This window comes from Accipiter gentilis, chromosome 3 (assembly GCF_929443795.1).
Source record: "Accipiter gentilis chromosome 3, bAccGen1.1, whole genome shotgun sequence".
In the NCBI taxonomy this organism is placed as follows: Eukaryota; Metazoa; Chordata; class Aves; order Accipitriformes; family Accipitridae; genus Astur; species Astur gentilis.
In genome coordinates this window covers 16510928-16524754 of record NC_064882.1, presented here as the reverse complement: position 1 = coordinate 16524754, position 13827 = coordinate 16510928, and the positions used below count along the sequence as shown (strand labels likewise).

At 36.3% G+C, this 13827-nt stretch overlaps 1 protein-coding gene across 1 annotated transcript in view; it reads right to left on the bottom strand.

The window, feature by feature from the left end:
* The window catches only part of SGCZ (sarcoglycan zeta), a 240196-nt gene that overhangs the window by 129090 nt on the left and 97279 nt on the right, over positions 1 to 13827 (bottom strand). The gene's annotated exons all lie outside the window — the stretch shown is intronic.

Sequence of the window (13827 nt, the reverse complement as noted above, 5' to 3'; positions counted from 1 at the left end):
GCACAAATCCAAAACAGAGCCCCGTACCAGCTACTGTGAAGAAAATTAACTGTATCCCAGCCAAAACCAGCATACTATGGCAGCTGAATTATCAAATAATGTTCTTAAAGAGGTGATGTTTTATTTTAAAATATTTTTTTAAATCAAGATGAAATGTCTGTACAAATAATTTCACATATAAAACCTCAGGCTTTTATAGGCTTTCTAACAGAGTGCAGTATGAGACAGTAGTGCCTATTTTTGAAAAGGAAGATAAAGAAATTAGACTGTGCTTTTGAATGTGCAATCTGCATTAATACCCATTAACTCTGAATTTCAGCAATCTTATTTTTCTATATAAGCTGTAGTAATAGCATATAAAATCATAATAGGAAAGAATAACCTGAGCAAAGGCAACAACCATGCTATATTTTTGGCAGTGAATAAATACTCAACAAGAATTGGGTACCGATTTATTGATTTGGATATAAACACATTTTCTAACTGAAAAGGCAAATTCAATATGTCAATTTACCTGCTTCTGTGTAATGTTTGTCACTGACAGGCACAAAATAATATGCACAATAAAACTGAAAAACAAAACAAAACAAAAAACACCATGGTGAAAAAACACAAAGTCAAACTTCCAGAAAACTGGAAATGCTGAAATTAAGACTGCCTAGGAAAATTGCATCTGTTCCATCTTGCATGTATGTGTATGATAACGTCTATAACTGCACGTAATATTTACCCTCCTGAATCCCAGCTAATTCCACACAAGGGTGGCACTACTCTTAATCAGCAGCTACTCACTATTTTGTTTTCACCTCATTATTTTCTTTGCTCTGCATTCATTATACTCTGTTAAAACCCTGCTTTGAAGACAGTACTGTTAGTTTCCCTCTTGGCTTCTGTTCTCATAAGTGTTTATTACCGAAGTTACACAGTTCTTCACAACTACTAATTAATTTTCAAAATACTTTCAGTGGCTTTATATGAAGTGATACTGTTCTTACGTTACTGAAAGGAAACTGAAGCACAGAAAGTAATTTGTTTACTAATTTTTGGTACTTACCATATTTTTTCTGTTTATTTTCAGCACTGGGAAGTTAATTTATATAGCAAGTTTAAGCTGCCTCTCAGAAACAAACAATAGAGCCTACTGCATCCATAAGGGCTTCCCTTTTTCTGAGTGACGTTTCTAAGACTTCATTCTTTAGTTTTTCAATAGTGAGCTACCCACCTACCAGAGTCCAACAGTGTGAATGCAGACAGACTCTGGACAGACAGGAGCACTCTAGTTTCAGTAAAATTACATATTCAATACAAGAAGACAGACACTACATTCTGGCGCGTAAGCCACAAATGGTGTTATAAGATATAAAACTGAAATAGGGTGACTGTGACCTTAATTGTTTGATAAATGCAATAATCTCCCAGAAATTAATTTCCTGAAGTGTGTAATGACTGACATGAAATAAGACTGAGTAGTAAAATAAAGAAAATAGTCAGACACGTACTACGACGTGCTTAATGAGGCTCTCTTTATTCAAAGAATCACTGCCCGGAACATTTTCTTCATCAATAACTTGCCATTCAGTTTAAAGAGGGGTGGGAATAAGAAGAGTTTCTTGTTTCATTGAGTTAGAACTATGCTGTTGTAGAGAAAAATTCAAGGGTTTTCAGATGTAACATAACATGGTTAAAAAGTTATTAGGATTGAAAAAATTAATCAGAGGAAGGTCCAGTCTTCTTGGCTCATTTAATGGACTTATGACCATGAAGATCACTTCAACTTTGGAGCTCTGCCAGAAAGATGAAAATTAATATAAAAGAACTTAGAACCACAGAAGAATTCTGTCTTACAACATACTTGCAACTTCCTGTAGATATGATTTTGATGTAATATTATTAGCATAATTAATTTTAGGCATTCCTTCTGCTAATCTTCCAAATAAACTGCCTAGATTATGTTAGGCTTTCCAGGCAATAAATACACAGATTATCATTTTGGTGTGATTTGATTTTCTTCAAGTGCAAAAATACACTTCAATGAACTATACCAGTACTTTCTTACAGTAAGTAAATGCTAAGTTCACCTACTAGGACTGACTGGGACAGAGTTAGCTCCTTTCATCGCAGCCTATATGGTGCTGTGCTTTGGAGTTTTGGCTAAAAGAGTGCTCATAACACACCAATGATTTCGCTATTGCTGAACTGTGCTTGCACAGTGTCAAGCCTTTCTCTCTTTTCCCCTCTCTGCCCCACAGTAAGTAGAGTGGGGATGGGCAAGGAGTTGGGAGAAGACACAGCCAAGACAACTGACCCAACCTGGCCAAAGGGATATTCGCTACCTGTAACATTACGCTCAGCAATAAAAAGTGGTGGTAGAGGAAGAAGTCGGGGGGAGAATGGGATTGTCTTTCAAGGTAGCCAATGCTTGGAGACTGACTGGGCATCAGTCTGTTTGTGGTAGGCGGTGAGTGATTGTCTTTGCATCACTTTATTTCCTTTTCATTGTTATTTAAAATTTATGATTATTTTCAGATTGTTATTCCATGTATTACTTTCCCTTTTTCTCATGTCAGAAGACAAAACAAACTAACATCGACCGTGCCTCACTTATTTTATTCTTTTCCCTACCTATGACACTAAGAAAAACCAACCCCCTCATGTTTACACCCATAAATATACCTACTGTACAGATATTATTAAAAAATAATAATAAAATCATCACGATCAATATTTTATGGCATTTTTAGATTACATTACATTTAAGTTATGAACACTAGAAATTCAAACAAACGGCTATTAAAACCATAAAATAGGAAAATTAAACATTTATTTTATGCTGTTGCTTGTCTTATAACTGCAGCAATCTAGGAATAGTTTTATTGAATTTGAACACTACATTAAAGTCGATGAAGACTCAAGCTATACTTATAATAAATCTCTGATAAAGAGATTATAACCTTGAATCAGAGTATATTTAAAAAAAAAAAAAAAAGTTCTGTGAATCAAGCAACCAATACCGACATTCACAACTTTTTCAAGCTTTGACCTGTGCATAGATAGGCAGAGATTAATGTTCTCAGATGGCCCTGTAAATGGTGTATAAGAAAGTCCGAGGTTAATTTACGCTGTATTTAAAGAAAGAGGATGGTCTTTAAAAGATTGAGTTAATCCTTGACAATGGGCTGAAAATTCTACAAGGGTGTACTACTTAGTATATTCTATTTCTGCCCAATAAACTATTAAAGCAGCATGTTTTATGATAACTACAAACAGAAAAGCATATGACAGAACTAAAAATACTTCTAAGCAAGCCAGGAGGTTGTCTAAAACTACAGTCTATCCTAACTAATCCTGGACCACATATATTGCTATATAATGAAACATGCTGCATTGTGCCTTCCTTTCTCTCTCTCTTTTTTTTTTTTTTAAATTATTTAAACACTAAGGCATTCTAAGGAACAAGTAGATAAGAAATTCTATACAAATTGCTGATAAACAAGAAGCATGCAAGAACAAGGTTAGCAATCTGCATGATAGCCAGATCTCTGTGCCATACGCACCAACAACTGAGGACTTAGGACAGGATCCACAATACTGGTTTGGAAGATCTTTAAGCTATAGAAAGGGCGGGTTTGAAGCTAAGCCACAAACTATTTCAATCGGAAATAACATTTCATCTGGAGGACAGTAACTAAATCTTATAACTCACTCAGCCTAGATGAAATAAAACCTCTTTGCATGAGATTTGGATCAAATCCATACCTTTACTATTACAAAAGCCTGTAAATCTATGGGTAGTACTGCTATGTGAAAGACGTGAAAATTGAGAACACAGCTACAATTCCTACTTAAGATAACAGAATTCAAAATTCCTTTGTCTGAAGAGACGACGTAGGAGACTGTGATACTGCAGTTCAGGAATTAAAAATCTCATTGAGTGAGTTGAGAACAGAGTTCTGCTAGATCCTCCAATAATTTGTCATATGACTCACAAAGTGGGCAGTTAGAAGTCAGCAAAGGACACTGCTAACTAAAATGTAAGCTTTTTCGTTAGGATCAAATACTTGAACTTGCATCCACAAGCAGAGCGAAAAGTAAACTGAAGTGTTGGTTAATCTGAATTGGCTAAAACATGAATAAATAACATTTTGTATTTCAGTTTTGCATGTTGTTTTTCCTGTTTTCCTCAATAATAAAATACACCAAATATCTATTTCAGTACTTTAAAGCAGGAACAACAAAGTAGTTGGTGGGCCAGGAAATCCATTATTATCAATAATATTCAAGTTTTTCAAAAGTTTTGTTGTTAGATGTGATATTCTGCTTGTTTTCTGAGTATATATTTAAACTGAGATTCTGTCTCCAAGAGCTCACAGTCCGAAGAGGCAAGCACTGCACAAAACATGGAGGCGGGAGGGGGAAGTAGCATTTAAACAAAGTGCCTAAAGACAGTGTTCTACAAATTAATAAGCATTTACTGCCTGTTGCCTTGTAGGCATCATAGCAGAGGCTAAACATGAAAAGGAAGCCAGATGATGTGGTTGCACTGCTATGAAAGAGCACAGATGAAACCTCTGTAGGTGTACAAAGATGCTATGTAAAAGGAAAAAAAAAAAAGAGGGTAAGACATCAGAAGAAAGGTGGTTGAAGCAATGAAAATGTTGAATTATACTGAAGATGGCAAAAGAATACTGAATTTGATATGATGGCACAAAAAAGCAGATAATGTAGAGGGACAGTGATGGGGATGATTAGCAAGATGAAAGACTTTAGCAGCTACATTATTGATAAAATGAAAGAAATACGCAAAAGGTTGGGAGGAAGATGACAGGGGAAATTATTTGTATTGTGTTCACGCACAGAAAAACCTAGATTTCATAAACAGAGTTGGAGCATAATTCCAGCTGGAGAAAAATGGTGCTTGGACATGGTCATTGATGTACAATCGAAAGAAAAACTGTAGGTAGCTACAGTCCTGCATAAACAAAAAGGGTAGTGGTATCAGCAATGAAAACAGAGTGTATTTTCCTGGATTACCAGGAAATAATTTCAGTAGCCAAAAATAAAGGTAAAATGATAGAAAGATATCCAGGAAAACACATTGGAATGGCAAAAATCTGGACTGATGGAAACATCTGCCTTCATCCATCTGCTGAAAATAACAGCTGACACTGTGTAGATACCAGGGAAAAACTGGGGAAGAAGTTACTATAGTACGGTGCAGCAATGTTTAAAGGGATACACACTAAGGAAAAATATAATCTGTGGAAATTCAGTACTGACAATGAGATTTTAAGCGGAAAGGCTGTTATAAAGAAAGAAAAGTCAGACTACTACCCAAACTAAGTGGAATTAGAATACCCTGAATATATTCTGTCCTTTAGAATGGTTTTTGAATGTGTGGAGCATGGCCTGGCTTCTTCAATTATAAAACTAATCTTGAAATGAAAATAAGAGTCTATATGTGCATATATTAATAGAAAATATATACTTATCCAGAACAGACAATAAGATCAAATGCATCATTCACACTTTAAAGTTTGATTTTATTCCCAGGTCTGGCTAGTTATGTTATTTTCCATTCATACATAAATGTATCCTTTAATGTCAAGTGAAAAAGGCAGAATTCTATGTGATCTGTACTCATAAACTATTCCAGATTAAGGTACGATCTTCCTCGAACTCTTATGTTTAGTATTACTGGGGTTTTTTGATTTGTTTTGTTGTTGTTGTTGTTGTTGCTGTTGTTTGGGGTTTTTTTTTCCAATAAATTTATTTGTATGTTCTTAAACATAATTAATAAAATAGGAAAAATATAGAACCTAAGTATGCAATTCATCTCCCTCTAAATATCTGACATTCAGTAATACAAACAATAAAGACAAGATTTTCAGACCCATTGAACACCTGCAATTCCTACAGAAACTATGTGGTGAGAAGGATATGAATTCTAGACCAAATAGTATAGAAATGAACAACCATATACCCAACATCTCAAACTTTTGGACAGGAAATATTCTTTTCTTAATTTTGAGGAATGTTCTCTGCTCTACCATTTTATTCAATGTTCTGTTTAAATTAAAATTATGTGACTTAGTTAATGTGTGGTCAGACTAACAAAAATAATTTCTATCCCAATACAGCCTCTTAAAAATCAATATTTAATGAGTCAGAAAATGCAGAACACTCCTTACAACTCCATACTTCATACAGGTGGAATAGAAGTATAAAACAGTCAGGGAATGGTAAATTTTCTTCTTTGTAATTGCCAACAAAATTATTAAGTAAGAGTTAGTGAAGGGTTTCTGGTCTATGTACAGTCAGTTACAGGACACTAGGAACTAGGTAAAGATAGGCAAACAGGCTGGAAACAGAAAACACAGAGAGATGAGGTAAAGAAGGTCTGACCCTCATCTGAAGGTAAACACTGAGAAGTGGTAAATCCAGAAGTGTTATTCCTTTATTCACCATCTTTCCCCCCTTTCTTTCCATATATGAAATCAAACTGATTACAGAAGGTGATCAAATCATTTTTTCAATAGATTGTCAGTCTGGAAAACAAATTTTAAAAGTAACTATTACAGTATAAGCTGAGTATTTCACCACTTGGCTATAACATGGAGTTTATTAAGCACTGGGGGGGGGGAGGGGGGGGGGGAAATCAAGAAATCTAATTATGTCAGCAAGTGTAAAAATAACTGAAGGGGGACCCAAGAGCAAAGTGGAAGAATCCCCCACCAACTCCATACTGCTCCTGGCAAAGCATGATAATGACTCATGTTATATACAGAAAGGGCAAACCTAACACCAGAGAAAGGATGAACATACCACCAGAGAAAGGACTGGATAGCAGAAGTTTGTGTGTATTGCTTTTAATTCTATCATTATTGGGAGAAAGCTGTAAAAATTGCATGTTTTGGATGGTAAGTGTTAGTATCACTGTAACTGGACTAATAACACTATTTTGGTAAAACTGCTAATTTTTTAAGTAGACTAATAATAAATTATTGGGTGTGGGTGTGTTTGTTTATTTTACATAAATTGCACAGGTTATTTAATCTAATTCCCTGCCTTTGAGGCTTGGTTGTAATTTTGACACAACATCTTGAAGATAATGTAGTCATGCTGAAATTTTAATCACACATTATCCTTGTATTGTATTTTTCAAATAAGTGGTTTCCTGACTTCAGAAAGAACAATGAAAAACTGCAGATTGCTAGCACACTGATATTGGAGGACAATAAGCAAATATGTTACATACAAAAGCAGTCACCTCTGTTGATGTATCTGTAAGAAATATTTACTTATAAGAAACAATAAGAAATGTGTACAGTCCCACTGTTTGTTGCGTACGCATAAGATGTAATTAAAATCTTAGAGCAGAGGCTCTGCTGTCTCTCTAGGAATCCCTACAATTTTTAGGACACACTCTTCTCTTCTTGTGGGGTTTGGCGTTCGGAAGATCTCGGGATGTCACGGAAAGATGGAGGGTTAGTCGCAGCCCTATGACGCATCTGTAACCCTGCCTGCCCTTGTTACTATAAAAGGAATCAACTGCGCAATAAAAGGCGGAAGTTGGCGCGCACACCACGTGTGTTATCTGTCTCTTTCCCTGGTCCGGGCCGACCAGTGATCTGATCGTGGCACCTAGATACGTCGCGAACGCTACATCTTCTCATGTGTTCCAGTCCTTACACTGAACTAATGCTAGATTACCTAGATTTTGAGAAGTAAAAAGATTATTTGGGTGGAGATCCCTTGTAATTCATTCAGTCACATTCACAAAATAGGTTGTGTTGGTGCAATTATGTGTTTGGTCCTTGTTGTGTTTTGCACCTTGCCCTTTCAATGATCTTGACACAACCAAATTTCAAATCTTGTGTTGCTACACTCTAATATATGCTCGTGCCAATTTCTGCTTACAAATACTTCAAAACCATTTCAGAAGAAACTAGCTAATCAGAAGGAGAGAATAATCACGTTAGATAACTAAACTTACACAATGAGGCAGTTCCTCAAAATCTATATATTTTTATTTATAAGTAAACAATGGAGTTTATTACAGAAAATAAGATTTTTACTAAGTATTTCAACCCTATTCTCCATGAAAAAAGCTGCGATAAAATATTCATCCATCCCTAGTACATATTTAACTCAAGTTTCATCTCACATTTCTACTATGGTTTCTAAGCAATTCAGGACTGGGCATTACAAGAGTGGAAAAATCAGGGCAGCAAAGAAAGAAAGTGCTAAACAAACATTAGTAACCTTTCCAGCAGCATTTATTCCAATTAAAAAAATGATAAAGCATGCCTTGAATTGAGTGGTGGGCTTAGTTGAGAGGTTCTGCAAAAGATTACTATTGCCTTGCACAGCAAAATCAGCTATACCTTAGCTACTCCTGACATAATGGTTTGGTTTTCCTTTGTTCTTTTCCTTAAATGCAAATTCCATATCTTCTTTAGGCAATTTACTATATTGCCTAAACTATCTTTATGGTTAGAAGTATTTTCTTCATACATAACCTGAACCTCCAATGCTATAATGCAATTGTTTTACTTCCATTTATCCTTCAGATACATTATTGCTTAGACTAAATTATCACAGTTCATTGTCTTTCCTTGTATGTCACTTTTCATCTTAATGCTTCCCGTTGCTCCTAGTCTGCCTTTAGTTCATCCACATCTCACTAAGAAATAGAATAAAAAAACAAAACAAAACAAAACCCAAAACTAAAAAACAACAGAACAAGCACAGCTTGTGAACACTTATTGTAGCAAAACAGAGAAAAATTATCTCACTTGTTTATTCCAGCATATCTGTTTTTTTTGCAATATTGTTCTGTTACAGGTTTATGATATGCTTAGGATCAGATACTTGTTATCAGAACAAATGAATTTAAAGATTGAATTCCACAAACTGGCTGGAAAATAGCTCCTCCTTTATGTACTCATTAGAGGACTTGCCCTGTATCTGATAGGGAGAACTTTTTTTTCCCCTCCTTGGCCTGAGACAACTAGAATCTATTGATGACTGTTATAACCACCTTACTCTAATGATTGCTCTCTTCTCAGTAACAATCCAGTTTGCATAAATAATTAAAATTTTATTGGAAAAAAAATAAAGTCATTCCCCACCAGTACCCTTAACACCAAGATTCTTTGTCTCGACATCTTTTAATATTACCAGAAAATCCATGCTGCTCTATCAGAAAAGACTGAGGACCATTTTAAGATAATGCTTGCAAGTTAGGACTCTCATCTGCAGATTTGAATCCTAGATTTAAAATATTCCCTGATTTAGATTGCAGAATCCAAAGAAATAAGATTCTGGAACAGCAGGTGAATAGCTAGTGAAGCCACCTAAAAAAGTTTTAAGATACAATCTACCAATTTTGTGACGATTCATTCATCTCAGGTTTGCTTATGATAACAACTAGGCAAAATGACCCAGAAGGTCCTTTCTTACCCTGTGTTTTCTTAATATTTAACACTTGTGTATTAAGGCACATGTAACTTCCTAAATGTTTTCTCATAGTGTGGCTCTGTATTTGTTACAGAGGAAGGCTTAACTTACAATAACCTCATGAGCCATACCACAGAGGTACTGAAGTACCTACAGTCAAGCACATCCTTCAGTAACTCCCTGGATTGGCACTTATATTCAGCAAAGTGTGCTTTTCTTATAACAAAACAAATAACATTAAGTGGGAGCTATTACACTACTTCCTTGATCACACTGTAGCAAAAGGCATTAAAGAAATCAATTTCAAAACAGTCTAAAGGAACCTACTCCTGTCAAAACTAAAAATGATTATTTTAATGTGAGGAAAAATTGTTGCATCAAACTTGATAGTTGCAGAATTTTACTTTTCAAGAAGTGTGACTATCTAACATTGCAGTCTTTATAGTATCTAAGTTTATACATGTTACTTAGTATTCCAGTACAAACACTGCATGTTTCTCAAAACAGCTACCACACATCTTTCAATAAGCAACGCCTTGCTCTATTGATACACTCAAAATAAATAGGACTAAGAGCGAAGTAGCTTGCTGCAGAGATCCATCTCTTGCTATCAGGGCAAAGGAAATGAAACTGTAAGAAATGCCACAAAGTTGCTTGAAAATAACTCCTCTTTTATCTAACAGCCTGCTCAATAGAACACTCATCTCCTAAGTGATAGCTTTGAGTTCCTTCTCTGGAGTCCAAAGGGATTAAAAATCATAACTTTCACTTTTTTGAGGAGTGTTATAACCACAATGATCAAGGGACCTGCCTAATCTCCTTGCAGATAGCTCAGCATGGCAAAAGATTTTGAGAAGTTATCCGTTATGCTGGTAAATGGGAGAAGTCTTGTAAAGGGAATAATTTCAAGAGAAATCTTAAAAACAAATTTACTGCATCATTTTGAGGGATGATAGTGTGCTCCCACATATCACAAACTTCCTATGGTATGGCTGAACTGAAGGACAGTGAAAGCTATGTATTTGCGAATCAACAGTTCAGTATCTCACTGACTTTTGTAACAGGGCAATTTAAGAGACTGATTAGAAAAGGGAGTTTTAGAAAGCACAGTTTAGTATCACAATTCAGCCCTTTCAAAACACAGCATCAGGATCATCTCTGTCATCAAATCTTTCTCAGTCTACAGCTCTGAGGACGCAGGGTGGATACAGGGTAGCTACCTGCAATTGTGTCCACACAGGAATCCTGGAGGGGAATTCTTCAATCCAGGTTCTGTGCTCAAACCAGGGAACACAGACCTACACACTTCTAAAAGCAGAAACCAGGAATTAAAGAATCCCTCCAAATACTCTTTAGGAAACTGGTAGAAGACTCATAAGAAAAGTAGTGAAGCAGAGAAGGCCATATGGTCCAAAAGGATATCAGTAACACGCTAGGCATGAGGACCTCTAGTGAAAAAGTAGTTAGAAAGGAATGCAGGAGTACCAAACATGGAGGATGAATTGGACACTCTCCAGAGAAGCGCTGATTAGGCAAGCAGCCAAGGGTCCAGTCCCCAATAGCAAATGAAGAACCCATCCCAGTACTAGCTAGAAAGAAGCTATACATCCTTAACACTAAGAATTGTGAGTCTGAGTAGATTTGAGACTCACCAGCCACGTGGTTATTACTTCATTCCACTCATTTGTAATTACAGTAATAATATAACAAACTAGGCAGAGAAGGAGATAGAAGAATTCAAATTCACATAGTACATCTTGCTGAGAAAGAGCAGTAAAGGAGTATGGATGAATACATTTGTTCTGAAGTTCAGACCAAAAGGGAGAAAGAACTGCTCAGTGACTGCAAAGGAAGCTTATAAATTTAAAGAACAAACAAACAAACAAAACCCCCCAAACATTGCCACTTCGGGATTTCCCTCCCAGACCAGAAGGATCAAGTAGATGATGTATTTGTGAAGAGTAAACCAGAGCACAGACCTCAGTGATAACAGAGGTTACTGACTAACGTCCTTTATGAATGTGGCAGGAGACAGGCTGAAAAGGAATCTCCTGAAATGCTTTCATGAAAGGAGTAACAAAGGTAGGGGCTGCGGTTGGTCACAAAAGGACAGAACTCTCAAAAGTTAGGTTAGAAGGAAAATAACTCAAACTAAAAGCAATACATTTCAAGAAGGCAAACTTCAGTAAAAGGACTCTTAGAGAAGATTTCCTGGGAGACCTGCCTAAGGTGAAAAAGGAATTATAGTGAAATGGTAGCTCCTTAATGAACCAATTTACCCAAAGGAGAAGAAAAGCTTCTGATAGATACTGAAGAATATGGACATTTTTTATGCCTTTTTTTTTTTTCTTTTTAAATTTCTCCTTTAGTTAAAAGGTCAACATAAATTGGTTCTCTGTTTTAATTGGTGCATCAGTGATAAAGGATTAAGATCCTACAGGGAAAGGATGAATACATTTATGAATGCTTGTATAAGCTAGGTATTTTCAAGCCAGCTGAGTAAAATTAACTTCATTCTGAGGTACCCAAAATCTGCAAGCCATAAATTATTAGCTAAAATGTGTCTACAGCAGCGACATAGCTCAGAGCAGTAGAGTGCAGCAATCCCTCATTTCCCCACTTACTCCATGTTGGCTCAGACTGTGGGGCAGTTTTTCTGCATGTGAAGGGGATTCCTTTTGGATGAAATTAAATCAGAAGATCTGTTCAAAGTGCAGCAACAGTCTCTAAAAGGAACAGAAAGGTCTCAATCAATGTGTGATCTGCAGCACAAGCAAGTCCCACAGCAAGTGCACGTGCACCGACAGAATGCTCTCAAACCACAGAGACCTCCTGTGTTCTTCTGCTTCTTGTGCCACTTAAAAGGCTAAAGGTCTCAAGGTCAATAACCAGCTCATATGGATACCCTCAGATCCTAGCCAAGGGCATTCCTTTATATTACACCAAGACCTCCTATGGTTCAATATACTTTTTCTTCCTTCAGCTGCTGTACCCCTTTTCAGTGTTTTTTTGAATTGCTTGTCTCACCTGCCTTTTTTTTTTTTTTAATTACTAATGATTTCCCTTTTCCATCCTTCCTTCCCAATCAACTTCATTGGTCTCATAGAAGATTCAATATATTGCAGTCATAGTGCCAGGTCATGGTCAAGGGTCTCAGCTATGCCCCCTTGCATCATTAAGTTCTGCATCTACTGCCAGTAATCCCCTGGACTTTGCACTTCCATCTGTCCAAACCCCGAACTCTGCATATCCTCTATCATTTACCCTGTCTTTCCTCATACAAATGAACAACTGAGAGGGTGGAAGTCATTACTGTCATGGTGTCCACTTGATCATTTGCTCCTGCCACAAGATTTAGGACACTGTTTCTTCCATTCTGAGCTGCTATCTGGCCAATACCCAAATTCAGAGTCAGGAAGCAGCAGGCACTGTGTGTTACATCTAAGTGAACAAGAATAAAAATAAGACTTGCTTCCATGAAAAAGGGCATGAGAACACCTGTGTGCTTCTGTCATCTCCACTAAATGGACGAAAGGATGCTCTGCCACTTGCCGAAGCAACACTGAGAAGCCTACACACCTGAAAGCAAGATTTTGTAGGATAGTTTTCTTTTGGCTATCTTTGAGCAACATGTGTAACAGGGATGTTTGGTCCAGGGGACCAGATTAATCATAAAGCAAATAAATATGCATGCCTATAGTCTAACTTTTGGGTTCTTGGTACAAATTGCTTTTGTCTACTGACCCATTCATATTGCAGCACATTAGTTTTTGCTGTGTGGTTCACAATTACACAGCCTATGAGCACAAAGTCTGTAAGAGCCCATAATGGATGGATGAGAGCAAACTGTAAAGATGAAGACTAGAGAGGCAGAATTGGTATTTATCTTTTAAAAGGCAAAACAGTGGCAGTAAAGATCAACTTACCTTGAACTCTTTCAAAAATACAATGAGATCTATACCAGAATAGATAATCAAACAAGCTGTTTGAAGGAAGTTGGAAGATGCCCACGAGATCAATGAGATGCAAAGCAATGAAAAAGCCAATAACAGCATAAGAATGAAACAATGGGCAATGCAAATAAGCATTAAATAATAATTTTTAAAAAAGACACCTACAAGGAAGGGCTAAACTTGATGACATTGTTCAGACTAGAGAAGAAATATTAAGGAGGCACACAATAATAATCTTAGAGTATGAAAAGACTGTCATCGTGCCCACTGATGATTAAACAATATACAGTGAACTTAAAATGAAGAAACTGATAATCAAGTAGGTATTAGTAGAACATTTTGACTCTAAGAACTGGACCAGAAAGACTTTACCTGGTTGTGCAATATCCACCTGTAAAGATTTTTAAGAACTTTT